The following is a 21,967-nucleotide window of genomic DNA, read 5'->3' as shown; positions in this document are numbered from 1 at the left end:
ACTTTGTTACAAGATGCAATTTACACTTTTTTTTGTCTAATGGCGCTCGAGAAAAAAAAAAAATCTTACGTTAATGTGATTTTTGAAATTCACATTCCCAATCTTTTGTGTTGCGAAATGATACGTTAGATTCTATTGCCTTTTGTCACATCGCCGATGCCATTTAATTCTAAGTACTTCTGGCGCAGTAATTTGTCTCCATGTCAGAAGTTTCCCAAAAGTTTTTATTTTTTTATTTTTTCCCCAATCGTAAGAGCACTTTTTTTTTTTATTTTATTTTTTTAATGAGGGCTGACAAAAAAAAAAAAAAAAAGCACAACGGCATCGATTTCAATTATCTGTGTTCCTTGATTGTAACCCGCCAACCGCCCATCCTGACATATTACTAAGCGCCGCGCTCCCTTCTTCTACATTTCTATTAATCCATTTTTCTCCCCCCCCCACCCCCCCCCTCTTCTTTTCTTCTAAAGTGGAGAATGGCCGTGATTGACAATAACATACCTCTGTATATATACACGCGCGCTATATTGAATATATTAGCCGAATATATCCCGCGCAGTTAAACATAGGTCTATTATCCGTTCATTTGAGAAAACATTATATTGAAGGCGGGTACATCTGTCAAACCATTTTTACAGAAACTATTATCTTTCTTTTTCCGGCTTTTTTTTTTTTTTTTTTTTGTATTTGCAAATGAAAAGCGTTTTTAATAGGTTTCTGGGTATTTTTAACATACACATAATCAGACGCAGCGGTGCCGCTACGCCGATCTCTATTATTTTGCGGCGCGCCGGATGTATTCAAGGCGAGCGTGGAGATTGAGAGACGAGTTACGGAGTTAAAGGCAAGATTTGGTTAACAGCTACTAGACAAGAGGCGTGCCCCAAATTTTTTAATAAAAAAAAAAAAAAAAGTTCTATGTGGGTCTTGATGGGCGCTTTGATACCTCTTGTTATGGCAAGGGGGGATATAGCGTTGGATACTGTATGTACTCTTTGTTAAAACTGGGCAATTTTCTAAAAAAAATTTTTTTTTTTTGGACAATTCTTTTTATTAGAAGTTTTTCACATAAAAGTTACAAACATGAAAAAAAAAAAAATAAAGTACTAAACATTCAGCACTACCATTTAGCAGTAACAGTGTACAATGCAGCTCCCAGATAAATGAAAGCAGCAATCTTCCCAGAGAAAATAATGAAGAAATAAGAATAAAATAAAAAAAAAAAAAATATATAAAGGGTAGGACTGGGGAAAAAAATCGATTTAAATCTTGAATCGAGTTGAGAGATCAAATTGATTAAAAATTTCAGCAAATTGATTTTTTTTTTTTCACCAGGACCAGCTCTGACAAATCTGTGATTAAAAAAAAAAAAAAAAAAAACTTTTTGTTTTTTTTTTTTTTTTTATGTACACCGCTCCGGTCCTGAGGAGCTGCGGGCAGGAGTTTTTAGACTAGTCCACGGCACCCGGCCTCGCGGACTAGGACGAAGCCACGGCCTCGCCTAAAAGCTCCTGCCTGCAGCTCCTCAGGAACCGGCGCAGTGTCCATCAAAAACAAAACAAAACAAAAAACTTGATTCGAATCGTGAATCGAGTTTTTTTTTTTTTTTTTTAATCACAGATTTGTCAGAGCCGGTGTCTTGTCAAATAGCGTCCTCCATCAGATAGTGTCCCCTGCGTACTGCGCATGTGCAGTACACAGGAACACAGATTCCGAAAATTGCCGAGGATGAACGGCGCCTGTGCTGTGAGTCCAGGTTCTATCCCCACCATCCAAGTGGACATAGAGTTAGAATAAAAAAGAGCCGAGCGCAGCGAATGAAGCTCGCCCGCGAGGGGCCCTCTAATAATCACAACTCTGTGTCCGCTTGGATGGTGGGGCTACCACCTCCACTCACGGCGCAGGCGCCGTTCAGCTTCGGAGATTTTTCGAAGCTTCGTCTGCTCCGTACTGCGCATGCGCAGTACGGAGCGGACACCATTTGATGGGCGGACTCTATTAGGCAGAACACCGGTCCTGGTGAAAAAAAAATAAATCAATTTGCTGAAATTTTGAATCAATTTGACCTCTCAACTCGATTCAAGATTTAAAATCGATTTTTTCCCCAGCCCTACCCTTTATATATTTTTTATTTATTCTTATTTCTTCATTATTTGCTCTGGGAAGATTGCTGCTTTCATTTATCTGGGAGCTGCATTGTACACTGTTACTGCTAAATGGTAGTGCTGAATGTTTTGTAATTAAAAGTATGTGTTGCAGTGGTGGGCTGTCCATAGGGGGTGCACGGGAGCTGCCCCCCTCCATCTATTCGTCCGGCCCCTAATCTATTCGCAGGGTGCTGGATGCATAGATTTAAATAGGGTTTTTTTTTTGAAGCACATGATTAGAGCCTGAGGCTTCAAAGAGGGGTGGGCTCGGGGCGCAGAGCCCTCAAACATTCCCCATAGACACACATGCTAAACCTTGTGGACGGCCTTCCCAGAAGAGTTGAAGCTGTTATAGCTGCAAAGGGTGGGCCGACTTCATACTGAACCCTACGGACTAAGACTGGGATGTCATTAAAGTTCTTGTGCACGTAAAGGCATGCGTACCAATACTTTTGACATTATAGTGTATGTGAACTGAGCCTTAAGATTAAAAAAAAAAAAAAAAAAACACAGTGGAGGTGGAATTATAGACGTACCAAGCATGCCCTGTAGGCCATATCCAGTATGTCCTATTCCTTAAGTATTTAATATATGTGTTGTATAAAACCCATCGACAAGAAAAAAGTAACCCCCTGCTGGCTTAAGATAAAAAAAATAAAAATAAAAAAACACAACAAATCCCCCTTTTTACTTACCTTAAGCCGCAGTCACGCGATCATCCAGCGCCGGGTCTTTCTCCTGGATGGGTCCTCCTTCTGTTCACATCCCCACCTGTGTGATGTGGACAATTCCTTTTGGTCAGCCCAGCGAAGTGGTCCTCTAGGGATCCAGAGGAGATCTGACATTGGGCCAAGGGGTGTGAAGGGGACCGGGTGGCAAAGGGGTTAACGCCCCCCACAAGCAGGGAGGATGTAAGCAAGTAGACCTGGATGGGGAACTGGATAGCAGGTAAGGAAAACTTTACACGTGGCAGGGTGGAGGAGGGATGGGCGATTTTTGAGTGGCGTTGGGCTTTAAGAAATCATTAAAAACATTTTTTAAAGTGGAAGTAAACCCATCGATTTAATGCTGCATACACACAACCCGAAATTCCGCCAGCAAAAGTCCGATGTGAGCTTTTGGTCGGAAAATGTGACCGTGTGTACCCTCCATCGGACTTTTGCTGGCGGAATTTTGGCCAGCAAAAGATTGAGAGCAGGTTCTCAATTTTTCAGACGGAAAACGTTTCTATCGGAAATTCGGATCGCCTGTGGCAATTTCTGACACGCAAAATTCCTATGCATGCTCGGAAACAATTTGACGCATGCTCAGAAGCATTCGGCTTGTCGTAGCGTTGTACGTCACTGCGTTCTTGACGGTCGGAATTTGGGTGCGACCGTGTGTAGGCAACAACACAAGCTTGAGCGGAAATTCCGTCGGAAAAACCATCCAAGGCTTTTCTGGCGAGAATTCGGATCGCGTGTACGCGGCATTAACAGTTTCAAAAAGCAGTTACATTCCCGGGAACATTGCGCTCTCAACCAAAACTGTCAAACCATCCAATGGCCGGTGTCATACCTGATCACATGGGCAGCATCATGGAAATCAAAGATTAAACAGAAAAAAAAAAAGACAAAAAAACAAACAAAAAAAAAACGTATTTACTTCCACCGGACAGGAAGTGACGCCATGACGTACTCTTTCATCGCCTGTGTGACCAGCCGGTGGCATCAGCGGATAATTTCTTGGGCGAGCTGGCAGAAACGGAGGATGCAGGGGCATGCGCCGTAGACAGCGGTGGCTGTCTTTTTGTAAATATCTCCTAAACCATATAGGTTTAGGAGATATTTCTTGGACCTACAGGTAAGCCTTAATCTAGGCTTACCTGTAGCTCAAAGTGGTTTGTAAGGGTTTACAACCACTTTAAGGGCCCCATGACAACGGATCAAAATGAATCTTGATCTTGAAAGAAAATGACGATGAATGGAGAGAAAGAGGTTAGGAAGGGGGAAACAAAACTGGGATCAGGAACAATAGGGAGCAGGATACAGGGTACAGCGACCAGGACAGAAACAGGACAAGGGTTAGCAGTATCTGACAGCAGAGCAAAACACTGGAGCTGGAGGCACTAGTAGGGGAGGACATAAATACCCTCCCAGCAGCCAGCATCAGTTGGAAACTGCTTAATGGGCTCTGTTGGCTGCTTGGAGACACCGGTTGGTGGACACTGGAATTACAAGCCTCCGCCCAGGAAACCACAGTGCCAACCAGCAAGTGATCCAGGTCCTGATAGTTACAATGTACAGTTTAATACTGGGGGGGGGAGGGGGGTGAGGAAATGCTTCCTCCCGCCTGCAGGCAAAGTCACTGGAGTGGAGCTCAAAGATGGGCACTAGGAAGATACATGGCAAACATAAGGAATCCTGCGCCATTTTGTACAACCCCATAAAGTGAGTAGGCCCCTCGTGTTAAAAATAAACAGCCACTTTGGGCTAATGACGACCACACTGGGTCATAAAGCACCCCTGATAATGACAAGCATCACCCGGTCAGACAAGTATCATCAAGGGTCTGTAGGTACCTCTCGGACAGTTAACAAGGCTGCCGCGCTGTACCTTTTCTGTTGGGACTCAATTGCATAGAATCAGAGCGATGAATGGAGAGAGGCATTATAGGATCCTTCAAAGGCTTCCATCACATCGAAGGTGAAGCTATTGAAAACACTCATGAAAAGTTCCGTTTTAGAACATTGTTTTTTTTTTTTTTTTCCCTGTCCTCTGAAAGGAAATAGAAGGTTCTATTTTGATGTGAAAACCTGCATGCAGAGGAAAGAAAGACACAACATGAAGAAATAAAAGCCAGCTGACCTCGCTGGTGACATGAAAGGTCCACAGAACATGGCGGAGGATGCAGGGGCACGGCATGGCTCAGCGCCGGGTAATTGCAGATTTGTAATCTTTTGTGGCGGGGAAAGGGGGAAGATGCCCCAGGCTTTATCATGGAAATGTTTTCCCGTGAAACGATTTGGTGAGTTATATTTATAGGTGCATCGAGCGTTCCCTGTAGGGATTACTTCCTCTTTAAAGCGGTAGTAAATCACAGTTTTAGAAAAAAAAAAAAATCTTGCAAGGCAATGTCATAATGTCCTAGTATGCATCGCATACTAGCACATTATGAGAGACCTACCTTAAAACAAAGCCTTCCAGTGGTGCGCCGTCACCGCTGAGAGGGCTTTCATCTACACCCGGCCTTCCTCTTGGGTCTACGGCCTCCGGCTACATGAGTGGCCGGGGGCGCAATGACATCACGGCACGGGCTCTGAAGGTCTGGCACCGTCCTGACATCACCGGCTGCATGCACTCTGAATATCTCCTAAACCGTGCAAATTTAGCAGATACTCACAGCAACCAACAGGTAGGCCTTACTATAGGCTTACCTGTAGGTACAAGCGGTAGAACAGAGTTTACCACCACTTTAAACGGCGTGGGGCCCCATAGGCTTGTGCCTATTCGGTAATCCAGCACTGCATGCCTGTGTCATCTAAATGCCAGAATCTCAGTAGATGGTGACCCTGGACGATGCTTAAAAAAAGATGGCGCCATCCTTATAGAGAGAAAAGCAGATGAAGGCATTGTGGGGTGGGGGGGTACTGTGATCTCTGAGTTGTTTAATACCTAGAAGTGATATGGACAGATTACTTAGCAAAAATGCAGTAACATACTAAATAATTTTATTACCCTTTGTATCACTTGACCCTCCCTTTTAGATTGTAAGCTCTAACGATCAGGCCCCTCTGATTCTCCTCCTGTATTGAAACTGTACTGTTTGCCCTCATGTTGTAAAGCGCTGCGCAAACTGTTGGCGCTGTATAATAATAATAAAAACAATATCTGATGCTAGGTCCACTTAAAGCGTTAGTAAATCCGCACATTAAAAGAAAAAAAAAAATGAACCCCCCCCCCCCCCCCTGCAAGGCAAAGGTATAATGAGCTAGTATGCAGCGCATACTAGCTCATTATCAAATACTTACCTCAGAACGAAGCCCCTGTATCGGTGCCCGGTCCACGCCAAGGGAGCTGACATCTTGCCCTCGGCCTGTCTTCCGGGTTTCGCGGCTCCGGTGCTGTGAGTGGCCGGAAGACGCGATGACGTCGCGCACGCGCGCAGGAGTTTTCTTTCCGGCAAGGTCCGGACAAAGCCGCCGTGCCTTCAGCTGGGGCATTCAGAGCGCATGCGCCTGCTGATGTCAGCGGCTGCATGCATAGGGAATATCTCCTAAACCGTACAGGTTTAGGAGATATTAATTTGACCTACAGGTAAGCCTTATTATAGGCTTACATGTAGGTAAAAAGTGTAAAATTTGAGTATACAACCGCTTTAAAGGAAACGGCAGAGGGCGGCAACTAAGTGCAGTATATAGGAAAAATACTTTATTAAAAATAACAAGGGGCAACTCACAAGAAGCATAAGAGCATGTAATTCCCCCCCCCCCTCCCCCCGTAAGGTTTGTTGTTGAGCCTCAGTGCGTCTTCGGGAGCCAGGAAGCAGGAGCCGCGTAGGACATCAGCAGCAAAACCGGAAACGCTGGAGCTACCCTGGAGCACATGCACTGCGCAGGACCGGAAGTGACGTCACAGCTGGGGGGGCGTATCCTAAGGGAGCGTGGCCTACATGTGTTTGGAGCATCACTGCTCCTTTTTCAAGCCCCTTGCAAAGTCCCACGCACACCTGGGAAGTTGGTAAAACTGACCGGCGGAGAGGACGTTGCACGCAAACAGCGGACGCACCGCAGCACCTGCCGCCCCGCATGCGCCAGGCCTAAAGAGCCAGTTTGACGCGAGTGCATTTTAGGTAACCCAGCATCCAGAGTCTGCAGCTGGAAGAGAACAGTGGATGTATACTGAAGGGTTCCAATCTGCCGAGTCCTCAGGAGTTGGCATGGGATGAATGCGGCTCTTTTATACACACATTGGGGACGGCTGAAAAACACACTTCTTACCGAGACTGGCATCAATCAATCTCTCCTTCCTACCATTGTAAGCCAACACTTCATAAACAGGGCCGAAAGTTAATATGCAGATCGGGAGGCAATTAGAGCCGGGGTTGGGGGCAGATGGACAGAGGACATAATAAACCCCTGTGTAGGGGGCCCCCCCCCCCAGCTTATATAGACAGAAAATCTCTTTGCTAAGCAGGGCCATAAAAAGCAGGTCGTTACATTTCCAGAAACACCGCACCGCCATTGATTACAGCTTACAGGAAATTAGAGGGTCAGATATCAAAGCTCGCAGCCAACAATTAATAAGAGTCCAGAGACGCTGACACCAGGCAGATCGGTGACACCATCTCCACTGACTTACAGCATTGCAGCATCGGGGGGGGGGGGGGGGGGAGCCATCACTGCAAAGTCACTCTGTGTCTTATAGTTCCACTGCTGGGACCATGACGTAACTAATACGAGGCTTAGTGATCAGCACTTCTGCCTCGCAGCACTGTTAAAATAGCGGACAGCACACTATCTGCATGGAGTTTGCATGTCCTCTCTGTGCTTTCGGTTCTCCGGTTTCCTTCCACACTCCAGAGACATGCTGGTAGGTTCCATTGGCTCTTATCGGCATTATACAGTAAAGCCTTGGATTGCAAGCATAATTCGTTCCGGAAACATGCTTGTAATCCAAAGCACTCTTATATCAAAGCGAATTTTCCCATAAGAAATAATGGAAACTCAGATGATTTGTTCCACAACCATTTATTCATAAGTCCTTCAGTTTATAGTCCATATATAAAGATTATAGCAATGTGATTTGGTTGTGTAACCATAAAATGTCCACCCACAAATGGAAGCCTCCACAAGGGGATTAGAAGCAAAATCCAGCAGGAGCTCCAGAGTATAAAAGAGAAGAGAGGGCGCCTCTAAGTGTAGCAATATGGTTACATTTAATGAGGGTACAACATTTAGCAACTCACATGGTTGACAATTAAAAGAGGCACATCTAAGTATGCAGGCGTCCGAGGTAAAGCTGGCCACATAGACCATCCCCCGCACCGCCGGCTCTCACCGCTGTCAGTCTGCAATCGTGACTGGGAAGACTACCCTGCAGTAGAGCGATCTGAAAGCGAGGCTTGAACCGCTCCTGGAGCGCAACATGGAATAGATGACGCTGATGGCAGTGAGGAGGACGGTCTATGTGGACAGCTTTACCCCGGATGCCTCCATACTTAGATGTGCCTCTTTTCATCATCAACCATGTGGGTTGCTAAATGTTGGACCTTCATTAAATGTAACCGTATTCCTACACTTAGCCCCTTGTACACACAGTCGGACATTCCGACGGAAAATGTCCGATCGGACCGTGTTGTCGGATAATCCGACAGTGTGTGGGCTCCATCGGACTGTTTCCGTCGGAATATCCAACCGACAAAGTTTTAGAGCTGGGCTATAAAATTTTCCAACAACATGATCCGATCGGACTTTGTCCGATCATTTGTAGAGAATTCCGATCGGACAAAGTGCCACGCATGCTCAGATCAAATTACGAGACCAAAGCTATTGGCTACTAGCCTGAACGTAGTCCCGTCCTTACGAATGAACGTCATCACAACTTTGTCTGACTGTGTGTATGCAACACAAGTTTCGGACAAAATCCGCCGGATTTTGTTGTCGGAATGGCCGACCCGTGTGTACAAGGGCTTAGAGGCGCCTCTCTTCTCTTTTAGATTCAGTTGTGATATGACGCTACTTCTATGTCAAGATGTCACTTGTATATCAAGTAAAACATTTTTTTTACATTTTGCTTGTCTTGCAAAATGCTCGCAAACCAAGGTTTTACTGTATACTGTAAATGTCTGAAATAAAATAAACAAAACAATACAATTCAAACTTTCATTACCTAACTCAGGGGTCAGCAACCCATGTGGCTGAGAACGCAATGTCTTTTTCAGTAGCTGATCTGAGGTGTGGAGTAATTGGGGTGATCTGAAGGCTGAATGTGTAGGCATTGGGGGATAATTTGACGGGTGAAGGTGCAGGAATTGGCGTATTTTCCGAAAAGCGAAGGTGCAGGAATTGGAGATGATCTGAGGGGTGAAGGAGCATAAACTGGGTTGATCTGAGGGGTGAAGGTGCAGGAATTGGGGTGTTTCAAGAGGTGAAGGTGCAGGAATTGGAGATGATCTAAAGGGTAAAGGTGCAGGAATTGGAGATGATCTGAGGGGTGAAGGTGCAGGAATTGGAGATGATCTGAGGGGTGAAGGTGCAGGAATTGGAGATGATCTGAGGGGTGAAGGTGCAGGAATTGGAGATGATCTGAGGGGTGAAGGTGCATAAATTGGGTTGATCTGAGGGGTGAAGGTGCAGGAATTGGGGTGTTTCAAGAGGTGAAGGTGTAGGAATTAGAGATGATCTGAGGGGTGAAGGTACAGGAATTGGAGATGATCTGAGGGGTGAAGGTACAGGAATTGGAGATGATCTGAGGGGTGAAGGTGCAGGAATTGGGTTGATCTGAGGGGTGAAGGTGCAGGAATTGGAGATGATGTGAGGGATGAAGGTGTAGGAAGAGGTAAAGGTGCAGAAATTGGAGATGATCTGAGGACAGAAGGTGTAGGAATTGGGGGTGATCTGAGGGTTGAAGGTATAGGGATTGGGGTGTTTCGAGAGGTGAAGGTGCAGGAATTAGAGATGATCTGAGGGGTGAAGGAGCATAAACTGGGTTGATCTGAGGGGTGAAGGTGCAGGAATTGGGGTGTTTCAAGAGGTGAAGGTGCAGGAATTGGAGATGATCTAAAGGGTAAAGGTGCAGGAATTGGAGATGATCTGAGGGGTGAAGGTGCAGGAATTGGAGATGATCTGAGGGGTGAAGGTGCAGGAATTGGAGATGATCTGAGGGGTGAAGGTGCATAAATTGGGTTGATCTGAGGGGTGAAGGTGCAGGAATTGGGGTGTTTCAAGAGGTGAAGGTGTAGGAATTAGAGATGATCTGAGGGGTGAAGGTACAGGAATTGGAGATGATCTGAGGGGTGAAGGTACAGGAATTGGAGATGATCTGAGGGGTGAAGGTGCAGGAATTGGGTTGATCTGAGGGGTGAAGGTGCAGGAATTGGAGATGATGTGAGGGATGAAGGTGTAGGAAGAGGTAAAGGTGCAGAAATTGGAGATGATCTGAGGACAGAAGGTGTAGGAATTGGGGGTGATCTGAGGGTTGAAGGTATAGGGATTGGGGTGTTTCGAGAGGTGAAGGTGCAGGAATTGGAGATGATTTGAGGGGTGAAGGTGCAAAAATTGGAGATGATCTGAGGGGTGAAGATGCAAGAATTGGGGTTGACCTGAGGGCTATAGATTTGAAGAATTGGGGTATTTTGAGAGATGAAGGTGAAGGAACTGGGGGTGATCTGAGGGGAGAAGGTGCAGGAATTGGGTTGGTTTGAGGGGTGAAGGTACAGGAATTGGGTTGGTCTGAGGGGTGAAGGTGCAGGAATTTGGGCATTTCAAGAGGTGAAGGTGCAGGAACTGGGGTGATCTGGAGGTTGAAGGTGCAGGATTTGAGTTGGTCTGAGGGGGGAAGGTGCAGGAATTTGAGCATTTCAAGAGGTGAAGGTGCAGGAATTGGGCGTGATCTGAGGGGAGAAGGTGCAGGAATTGGGGGTGATCTGAGGGGAGAAGGTGCAGGACTTTGGTTGGTCTGAGGGGGGGGGGGGGGGGAGGTGCATGAATTTGGTTGATCTGGGGGGGGGGGGGGGGTGCAGGAATTTGGGAGTTTTGAGAGGTGACGGTGCAGGAATTGGGGTGATCTGGGGGTGAAGGTGCAGGAATTGGGTTGGTCTGAGGGGTAAAGGTGCAGGAATTTGGGCATTTCGAGAGGTGAAGGTGCAGGAATTGGGATGATCTGGGGGTGAAGGTGCAGAAATTTGGGCATTTTGAGAGGTGAAGGTGCAGGAATTGGGATGATCTGGGGGTGAAGGTGCAGGAATTTGATTGATCTGAGGGGTGAAATTGCAGGAATTGGGGTGTTTTGAATGGTGAAGGTGCAGGAATTGTGGCTAATCTGAGGTCTGAAGGTGCCAGAATTAGGGAAAGCTTCAGCAGGGTTGTAATAAGGCTTTTGTGTGGGACCGCAGGCTCCTGTCACATGACCCTGTACTGTACAACCCCCCATTCTTACAGCCTGGTACAAACAGAGTTGAGATTACCCGGACCTATAGCTCTGCCGAAGCATCCGATGACCAAGGAAAAGGTGACTTAGAGTCCCAGAAAGCTAGGCTGTGTTCCCCTTTAGCTGGCTCCAGCTAGGCTGCTCACATCAAAAAGGGATCCCCCTCCACTGGGTGCCAGGGGAGAGACTTAGAAATACAAGGGAACGTCAATCCAAAACGTATTCTTTGGCAACTTTCTATAAAGGGGAGCCCCCCCGGGTGACCCCATTTTCTGCAGTAACAGGGTAGCAGGGATGAGTATGGTGGAGCTCTCCCATAGACGTACAGAGGTGACCCCATACTCAGCACTGACAGGGTTACACAGATGTTACGGCATGGAGATACAAGATGAGCCGTATTCCCCGCTCGGGCAGAAAGTGGCGTGTAGTTTTGGCACACTTCCGCGTCTTCAAATGTTTGGCTGGAGCTGTGCATAATGTGCAGAGAATGCCTCTAGGCACAAACGGTCTTTTTTTTACCAGACTCCGGAGACACGAGCGCAGTGTGTGTGTGTTTTATACCGGAACAAGAAATGAACCCAGTCCTGTCTGTCATTCCTGTCCGGGGCTGACAGAGTCACCTCATTAACCCCCGCACTGCCTTCCCTCCCTTCAATGCCCCCTCACAACCACTCTTCTACAGTTAGTAGAGCCACAGATTGATTTACATTGAGTTTTGTTCAGAACACAGTGAGCAGCTCAGATGGAGGTGTACACAACCCTACCGGTAGCAGAAGTGTATAACTACCTACAGCACCACATATTTTTCCTGGGAGCTGGCTCAGTAGGCACAGGGATGTGAGCTGGCTCAGTAGACGATGTAGGTGGGCTCAGTGAGCACAGCCATAAGACCTGACAGTGTGGACACATCAATGTAAGCTGGCTCAGTGGGCACACCCATAAGACCTCACTGAGTGAACACAGCAGTGTAAGAGGGCTCAGTGGGCGCAACCATAAGACTTTACTGAGTGGACACAACAATGTAATCAGGCTCAGTGAGCACAGTCATAGGACCTGACTGAGTGGACACAATATAAGTGGGCTCAGTGAGCACAGCCATAAGACTTGACTGAATGGACACAATATAAGTGGGCTCAGTGAGCACAGTCATAAGACCGGACTGAGTGGACACAACAATGTAATTCGGCTCAGTGAGCACAGTCATAGGACCTGACTGAGTGGACACAATATAAGTGGGCTCAGTGAGCACAGCCATAAGACTTGACTGAATGGACACAATATAAGTGGGCTCAGTGAGCACAGTCATAAGACCGGACTGAGTGGACACAACAATGTAATTGGGCTCAGTGAGCACAGCCATAAGACCTGACTGAGTGGACACAACAATGTAATTCGGCTCAGTGAGCACAGCCATAAGACTTTACTGAGTGGACACAACAATGTAATCAGGCTCAGTGAGCACAGTCATAGGACCTGACTGAGTGGACACAATATAAGTGGGCTCAGTGAGCACAGCCATAAGACTTGACTGAATGGACACAATATAAGTGGGCTCAGTGAGCACAGTCATAAAACCGGACTGAGTGGACACAACAATGTAATTGGGCTCAGTGAGCACAGCCATAAGACCTGACTGAGTGGACACAACAATGTAATTCGGCTCAGTGAGCACAGCCATAAGACTTTACTGAGTGGACACAACAATGTAATCAGGCTCAGTGAGCACAGTCATAGGACCTGACTGAGTGGACACAATATAAGTGGGCTCAGTGAGCACAGCCATAAGACTTGACTGAATGGACACAATATAAGTGGGCTCAGTGAGCACAGTCATAAGACCGGACTGAGTGGACACAACAATGTAATTGGGCTCAGTGAGCACAGCCATAAGACCTGACTGAGTGGACACAACAATGTAATTCGGCTCAGTGAGCACAGCCATAAGACTTTACTGAGTGGACACAACAATGTAATCAGGCTCAGTGAGCACAGTCATAGGACCTGACTGAGTGGACACAATATAAGTGGGCTCAGTGAGCACAGCCATAAGACTTGACTGAATAGATACAATATAAGTGGGCTCAGTGAGCACAGCCATGAGACCGGACTGAGTGGACACAACAATGTAATTGGGCTCAGTGAGCACAGCCATAAGACCTGACTGAGTGGACACAAAAGTGTAGGCAGGCTCAGTGAGCACAGCCATAAGACCTGACTGAGTGGACACAACAATGTAGGCAGGCTCAGTGAGCACAGCCATAAAACCTGACTGAGTGGACACAACAATGTAGACAGGCTCAGTGGGCACAGCCATAAGACCTGACTGAGTGGACACAACAATGTATACTGATTCAGTGAGCACAGCCATAAGACCTGACTGAGTGGACACAACAATGTAGGCTGGCTCAGTGAGCACAGCCATAAGACCTGACTGAGTGGACACAACAATGTAGGCTGTCTCATTGAGCACAGCCATAAGACCTGACTGAGTGGACACAACAATGTAGGCAGGCTCAGTGAGCACAGCCATAAAACCTGACTGAGTGGACACAACAATGTAGACAGGCTCAGTGGGCACAGCCATAAGACCTGACTGAGTGGACACAACAATGTATACTGATTCAGTGAGCACAGCCATAAGACCTGACTGAGTGGACACAACAATGTAAGCTGACTCAGTGAGCACAGTCATAAGACCTGACTGAGTGGACACAACAATGTAAGCTGACTCAGTGAGCACAGCCATAAGACCTGGCTGAGTGGACACAACAATGTAAGTAGGCTCAGTGGGCACAGCCATAAGACTTGAAAGGACACAACAACGTAAGCGGGCTCAGTAGGAACAGTGGGGTGAGTTGGCTCAGTGGGCACACCTACCTGACTTATTTTGTGGTTTCGGATAGAGTGGAGGTGGATTAAAACACCTGTCCGGTTCTTATTGCGGTCTGTGCCCCTGTTAGGGAGATTCGCCCGCTCAAGTTGCCCTGGTGACCGATGACTGACAAGTCAAAGTAAAAAGCCTGAATCTGGAGCAGCTGTGCATGGCAACCAATCAGCTTCTAGCTTTCATTTTCAAAGCTTAACTGAACAAGCTTAAGGCAGAAGCTGATTGGTTGCCATGCACGGCTGCTCCAGTTTTGATAAATTCCCGCCAATGTGTTTTACCTTTTCGCCAAGAAGGGGGCATTAATGGGGGAATTACGCAGTGAGTAATTCTGAAAACATGGGTTAGGGAGTTCGTGGAGTTCCCCTTTATTGCCCCTTATTAAGGAGACTCTGAAATATTTCAGCGATGAATATGAATGTAGCATGCGGGTGGAGCGGCGGGGGTTAAACCGGCAGTAATAAATATGTTTCGGTGATTGTACCTTTGCTGTGGAGTGACAGAGATCATGGCACATATCAGGTGTAATTTCTCCTCTACTCCCACCAGCAGAATTCCCTGAAGTTCTGTCTGCTATCTCGCCGGGTCCTGAGAGACATGTACAACAGGGTAACTGCACCGCGCTCCCCCTCCATCCCTGTCAGTGTCAACAAGCAGAGAAAGGGATCCGCCGCCTCGTACCGCTCGGTAATTGTTTTAAGATTGGAGCGTTTATCACCCGTTTTACATTTAAGGGCAATTTCAGAAGTCTCAGACTTACATATAGATAACAATGAGGCACAATAGAGAGCAGAACGATGGAGGAATGGAAATAAATGTCAGAGGAAGAAAAAGATTTCGGCATTGTTTTCTTCTCAGGGGAACCGGCTTTGCGATAGATAGGATGGCGTGGAATGACGACGATAGGGCCATCGTACCATCTGAACATTGATTGAGACCAGCTGGTGACCACCGTACCTTGTGGGGGTCCCATGGAGGGTGATTATAATAGAGACATTGGTGGTGGCATGTTGAAGGAGTGCTGTAGAGGCAAAGGCCAATGTGTAGGAGAGCTTCAATAGGCTTGTATGTCCACGTTGGTGAGATTATGGTGGGCCCCAGAGCTATCTGTCATGGTCAGGCTCAGAGACCAGTAGCTATAGCCAGGGCCATCCTAATGCATGGGCACCCCTGGGCACTGCCCCGGGGCCCCTGGTGCATGGGGGCCAGTAATGTCCACAAACCTGTATTGTGTCCTCCTGATCTACCCTGTACTGTACCCTTCTACCTCCCCCCGGCATCATAATCACCAACTGTCCCGGATTTGTTGGGACAGTCATACTTTTTTTTAACTAAGCTGTCCCAGGATGAACATGTCCCGGCAGTGTCCCCAAACCTGTACTCTACCTTTCTACCTCCCCCTGGCATCATACTTGCCCAACTGTTCCAGATTTGCTGGGACAGTCACACATTTTTTTTAAGTAAGCTGTCCCAGGAAGGCCATGTCCCAGCAGTGTCCCCAAACCTGTATTGTGCCCTCCTGATCTACCCTGTACTGTATCCTTCTACCTCCCCCCGGCATCATGATCGCCAATTGTCCCGGATTTGCTGGGACAGTCAAACTTTTTTTTCTAACTAAGCTGTCCCAGGATGGCCATGTCCCGGCAGTGTCCCCAAACCTGTATTATGCCCTCTTGACCTACCCTGTACTGTACCTTTCTACCTCCCCCTGGCATCATACTTGCACAACTGTTCTGGATTTGCTGGGACAGTCACACATTTTTTTTAAGTAAGCTGTCCCAGGATGGCCATGTCCCCGCAGTGTCCCCAAACCTGTATTGTGCCCTCCTGACCTACCCTGTACTGTACCTTTCTACCTCCCCCCGGCGTCATAATCACCAACTGCCCCGGAATTTCTGGGACAGTCACACTTTTTTTTAACTAAGCTGTCCCAGGATGGCCATGTCCCGGCAGTGTCCCCAAACCTGTATTGTGCCCTCCTGACCTACCCTGTACTGTGCCTTTCTGCCTCCCCTGTACTGCATCCTTTCTGTTGATTAATCTTTGATTTATGACATGTTTTCTCATTGTTTAAAATATATTTTATTGAAAATACTGATAAATGTGTTTCGTTTTATCAACAATTTATACTTTAATTCTTGAGACTAGGTGCATAAATTGGGGCAGACTGGTAGGGGCCCCGGTGTATTACATTGCGCATGCTACTAAGGCGACCCTGGCTATAGCAGTAGAGATGCTCCCACCCACCAGCTGGATAAGTGCAGCAGCAGCTAACCCCGGTGGATGACGCAGGCTCACCCGAGGTGCGGGTTCTAAATACTGACGAGAGTTCACCAGAAGCTCCTGATAGTAGAGATGGATTTTGTTGCATGTTAAATACCAGGTCGCAGTCCTCGGGATCATCACCCCACCAGGAGGCGAGCAAGCCAGAGTCCAGTAGCAGATATGGCACGTAGGGATCAACCAGAAGTGAAGTCAAGCTAAAGGTCAGTAAGAAGTGGTTGCAGGCTGAGATTAAGCAAAAGCGAAATCAAGGAACAAGCCTAAGGTCAGTAACAAGTGGTAGTGAAGATATGGACGGCAGCAGGAGTGACAATAATCTGGCAAACAGGAAGTGAAGTCATGATTTAAATAGGAAGTTCATGGGAAGAGCAAAAGGTTCAAGGTTTAGAAGAAACAAGGTACAAGACAAGATTTTTCAAGGAATTCTCCAGGGAGCTTTCCACAATCTCAGGTGGCTCAGCAAGAAGATGCATTGGCAGACAGAGCAGAGGTTGCAGGTTCAGACCTGGGTCCTGACACCTTCACAGTGTCTACATATCTCTTTGAGGGACACAGAAACCATTGAAGACAATGGAAACAGTACAAGGACACATTAACCTTTTATGCTACACAATCTAATATCTAAAGTGAATCTGTCACTTAGGCTCTACTCCAGTCAGAGTTAGTGCTGCAGGCTTCATCTTGAAGTGAAGGTAGTCCTTTACAACTCACACTCATGAAGTGTCTGGGAGTCAAGTAAAGCAGTGCTGGTGGCTTCATTTAAAAGTGAAGGTAGTCCTTTACAACTCATACTCAAGAAGTGGCCCTGAAGGATCTGGGAGTCAAGTAATGCGATGATGGTGGCTTCATCTAGAAGTGAAGGTAGTCCTTAACAATTCAAACTCAAGAAGTGGCCCTGAAGTGTCTGGGAGTCAAGTAATGCGGTGATGGTGGCTTCATCTAGAAGTGAAGGTAGTCCTTAACAATTCAAACTCAAGAAGTTGCCCTGAAGCATCTGGAAGTCAAGTAATGCAGTGATGGTAGCTTAATTTAGAAGTGAAGGTAGTCCCTCTACAACCTCACACTCAAGAGGCAGCCCAAGAAAGTGGGGAGCTCTGGCCTACCCCCGACATCTTGCTATTGGTAGGTAAATGTGACAAGCAGCTTTGCTGACCACTGGTGAGAACCCAAAGGGGCAAGATAGCACCTGGCTTTCAAGTGTTGGCCATACATCTGTCAAGTGTTGGCCAAACCTTGGTCTGGTCAATAATTCTGAATACAAGAGCCCCCCGGGTGCTGTTGAAGGAAGCTCAATGTACCTTCAGCTTACTGCCGCTCCCAGGTGGCGGTTCCCTAACCTCAAAGTAAGTCTAGGTTCACTTTTAACCAGCAAATTTTCTAAACCAGACATTTATGAACAAGCAAGTGCTGCACAGCTCAAACAGCATCGCATTACACGTACATCACCCCGATACATTCAGGGAGAAGTGCGCTCTAGATAATGCATTGCATTTACACATTACCTGCCATCAAGCAGCTCCGTAGAGACTGTTTTATTTGTGTTTTTCAAATCAATCAACATGTAAAAAGGAACAAAAAAAGATAAATACAATATTTGTTAAAAAAAACAAGCCGAGAGCTGTATGCTGCACTTAGGCTCCGTCTAATTTCCAGAGTGCGGGTAAGCAGCCGCTGTCATGCAATATTGTGTATTTGTCCCATTGAGAATGTAACGATTCTGAGTACAGCTGTGTCTGTAGAAGGCCCCTTTCTTCATAGCCAGGAATTCCATAGACACAGCTGTGTCCACAATATCACTAAACACTTCCTATTGAAGACAATGGATAAAAAAAAAATGAACCGATTATTTAATTGTCCAACCTTGCATGACTTACAATTGTATGAGGGGGGGGGGGGGGGGGGCGGCGCACCTTTGATCATATTACATGGATGTGTTTGAAAGGGAAAAGTTAACACAACCACTACAGGGAACAAAGGTATATCTGTGGACCCATAAAGGTTCCTCCACTGACACAATAGCACAGATCTCCTGTATAGAGCCCCAGGAGGATATGTGGAAACGGCAAACTAGGCTCTGACCGGTCTGGTGCACCCCAAACACTCTGTTACTGACCCCCCCCCCCACACTATGAAGGGAGCCCTCATCTACCAATAATAAGCTGTAGAAGACGGCAAACTAGCTGGTCACATTGTGTGTTCTTGTAACTTAAGGTGGTTGTAAACCTCAGACGTGAAATACGAACAAAGCATCTCCCTCCAGACCAGAGGTCTCCAAAATGTGGCCCTTTGATTGCCTTTATCCGGCCCTTGAGGCATTATTCCTGCCACTGACATCAACAGTGGGGCAATGTTCCTTCTACCGACAACAAAAATTGGCCACCGACACCAACTATTTCTCCCCCTAATACCAAAGATCAGGCATTGTTGACTCCCACTGGGCCCAGTCCGGCCTCCCTAAAGCCCGAAGGAGAGTAAAGTAAAGTAGCTCTCTCTTTATAAAGTTTGGAGACCCCCGCTCTATAGTGTGCACTTGTCTCAATCCAGAGCACTAATTACCGCGTACACACAACCGGACTTTCCGGCAGACTAGGTCTGACGGAATCAGTCCGTCGGACAATCCAATTGCGTGTGGGCTAATCCGATCGTTTTTTCGTTTTAAAAAATCCGGACCTAGAAATAGAACATGTTTCAAATCTGTCCCGACGGCCTCAATTCCTATCGGGAAAACCGTTCGTCTGTGTGCTGGTCCGACGGACCAAAATACGACGCAGGGGCAGCTATTGGCTACTGGCTATTGAACTTCCTTTTCTAGTCCCGTCTTACGTCATCACGTTCAAAACGAGCGGACTTAGTCCGGTCGTGGGTGACCAAGTCCGTTCGTTCGGAAAGTCTGTAGGAACGCCGCCGAGCCTAGTCTGTCGGAAAGTCCAGTCGTGTGTACGCGGCATAAGTGTGATTTCTGTCTGCTGCCTCCTTCCTCTGCTATCAGTATGAATCACTTCTGACAAGTCTTCCCGAAACCAAGAGGAAAAAAAGTGACAGAGGAGGGACCTCCAGCAAAAGTGACAGAGGAGGGACCTCCGGCAAAAGTGACAGAGGAGGGACCTCCGGCAAAAGTGACAGAGGAGGGACCTCCGGCAAAAGTGACAGAGGAGGGACCTCCGGCAAAAGTGACAGAGGAGGGACCTCCGGCAAAAGTGACAGAGGAGGGACCTCCGGCAAAAGTGACAGAGGAGGGACCTCCGGCAAAAGAGACAGAGGAGGGACCTCCGGCAAAAGAGACAGAGGAGGGACCTCCGGCAAAAGTGACAGAGGAGGGACCTCCGGCAAAAGTGACAGAGGAGGGACCTCCGGCAAAAGTGACAGAGGAGGGACCTCCGGCAAAAGTGACAGAGGAGGGACCTCCGGCAAAAGAGACAGAGGAGGGACCTCCGGCAAAAGAGACAGAGGAGGGACCTCCGGCAAAAGTGACAGAGGAGGGACCTCCGGCAAAAGTGACAGAGGAGGGATCTCCGGCAAAAGTGACAGAGGAGGGACCTCCGGCAAAAGTGACAGAGGAGGGACCTCCGGCAAAAGTGACAGAGGAGGGACCTCCGGCAAAAGTGATAGAGGAGGGACCTCCGGCAAAAGTGACAGAGGAGGGACCTCCGGCAAAAGTGACAGAGGAGGGACCTCCGGCAAAAGTGACAGAGGAGGGACCTCCGGCAAAAGTGACAGAGAAGGGACCTCCGGCAAAAGTGACAGAGAAGGGACCTCCGGCAAAAGTGACAGAGAAGGGACCTCCGGCAAAAGTGACAGAGGAGGGATCTCCAGCAAAAGTGACAGAGGAGGGACCTCCGGCAAAAGTGACAGAGGAGGGACCTCCGGCAAAAGTGACAGAGGAGGGATCTCCAGCAAAAGTGACAGAGGAGGGACCTCCGGCAAAAGAGACAGAGGAGGGACCTCCGGCAAAAGTGACAGAGGAGGGATCTCCAGCAAAAGTGACAGAGGAGGGACCTCCGGCAAAAGTGACAGAGGAGGGACCTCCAGCAAAAGTGACAGAGGAGGGACCTCCGGCAAAAGTGACAGAGGAGGGACCTCCGGCAAAAGTGACAGAGGAGGGACCTCCGGCAAAAGTGACAGAGGAGGGACCTCCGGCAAAAGTGACAGAGGAGGGACCTCCAGCAAAAATGACAGAGGAGGGACCTCCAGCTGATTGACAGCCTCAGCTCTGTTCCTGTGTGAAGGGGTTGTGTCCCCTTTCCCTCCAATCAGCTCTCAGAGCTCTCCTGACTAAGCTCTGCAGAGTGTAACGCCAGCTCTCCGCCCCCTTTTTTTCTGAACTCTCAAATAAGATTTAAATATTCATCACAGGTGTAGGGAAGAAAAGACTGCAGATAAACAGGTACAACTTGTACGTAGGAGGATTTGTTTCATCTCTGTGTCCAGTCACTTCACTGGGTATATCCAAGAGCTTACAACCATTTTAAAGTGGATGGAGTAGGGAAGGATTTCAGCCCGTCAGGTTTTTAGTGTTTTCAAGAAATCTACCCTCACTTCCTGTCCCTGCGACAATGGTTTTAACAGACAGGAAGTGACGGTCAATCTACAACAGCGACACTAATAGGACTTCTAGTGGAAGGCTTCAGCCCCTGGCAGCCATTTACGTATTTCTGAACCGGGGGCCGGTCTCAGGCTTTAAACATGAGATATTTGTGCAAAGATTTACTATTACTACAAAGAATTACTATTCTTTTTGCTGCATCTGTTTACTATCATTAATCTCTGTGGATTTCAAACATTCATTGTGTGCCAGACGACCTAGGAATATTTCTGAACTAGCAGCGTTCTGCAAGAAAGAGTGTGTGTGTGGGGGGCAGAGGCCAATGATAGGAACCAAACAAAAGAGGGGTTTGGAGGCTGAGAATTCTACAAAAGGTGGTACTGGACATGTCTCAGGATGCCCACATTTCACCATGTCATTAATGGGGTTATTTAAAGTGGTTGTAAAGACTGAGATTTTTCTTTCACCTTAAAGCATTCTCTGTCCTGGCTCGCAGTCTCCACTCTAATTCATCCCATATGTGTTCTATCGGGTTGAGGTCAGGGCTCTGTGCAGGCCAGTGAAGTTCCTCCACCCCAAACTCGCTCATCCATGTCTTTATGGACCTTGTTTTGTGCACTGGTGCGCAGTCATGTCGCAACAGGAAGGGGCCGTCCCCAAACTGTTCCCACAAAGTTGAGGGCAGGAAATTCCGATCGTGTGTATGCAATTTCGACGCACAAAAACTCACGCATGCTCAGATTCAACGACGAGACGGAAGCTATTGGCTACTGGCTATTGAACTTCCTTTTTCTAGTCCCGTCGTACGTGTTGTACGTCACCGCGTTCTTGGCGGTCGGAATTTAGCATGACCATGTGTATGCAAGACAGGTTGAGCGAAAGCCCGTTGGAAAAACCATCAGAGCTTTTGCCAACCAAAATTCCGATCGTGTGTACGCGGCATAAGAGTTCCCTTCACTGGAACTAAGGGGCCAAGCCCAAC

The 21,967-nt window shown here is 47.5% G+C and overlaps 1 protein-coding gene across 1 annotated transcript in view; it reads right to left on the bottom strand.

Moving 5' to 3' along the window:
• Positions 1-21,967, bottom strand: part of TSHZ2 (teashirt zinc finger homeobox 2) — a gene marked incomplete at its 5' end in the record, with an annotated part of 226,258 nt that overhangs the window by 83,957 nt on the left and 120,334 nt on the right.

The sequence above is a fragment of the Lithobates pipiens genome, unplaced genomic scaffold (assembly GCF_037356315.1).
Source record: "Lithobates pipiens isolate NorthernLeopardFrog02 unplaced genomic scaffold, aLitPip1_a1.2 Scaffold_28, whole genome shotgun sequence".
In the NCBI taxonomy this organism is placed as follows: domain Eukaryota; kingdom Metazoa; phylum Chordata; class Amphibia; order Anura; family Ranidae; genus Lithobates; species Lithobates pipiens.
Note: the sequence above shows the minus strand (reverse complement) of the source record. Positions and strands in the feature narration are given on the sequence as shown.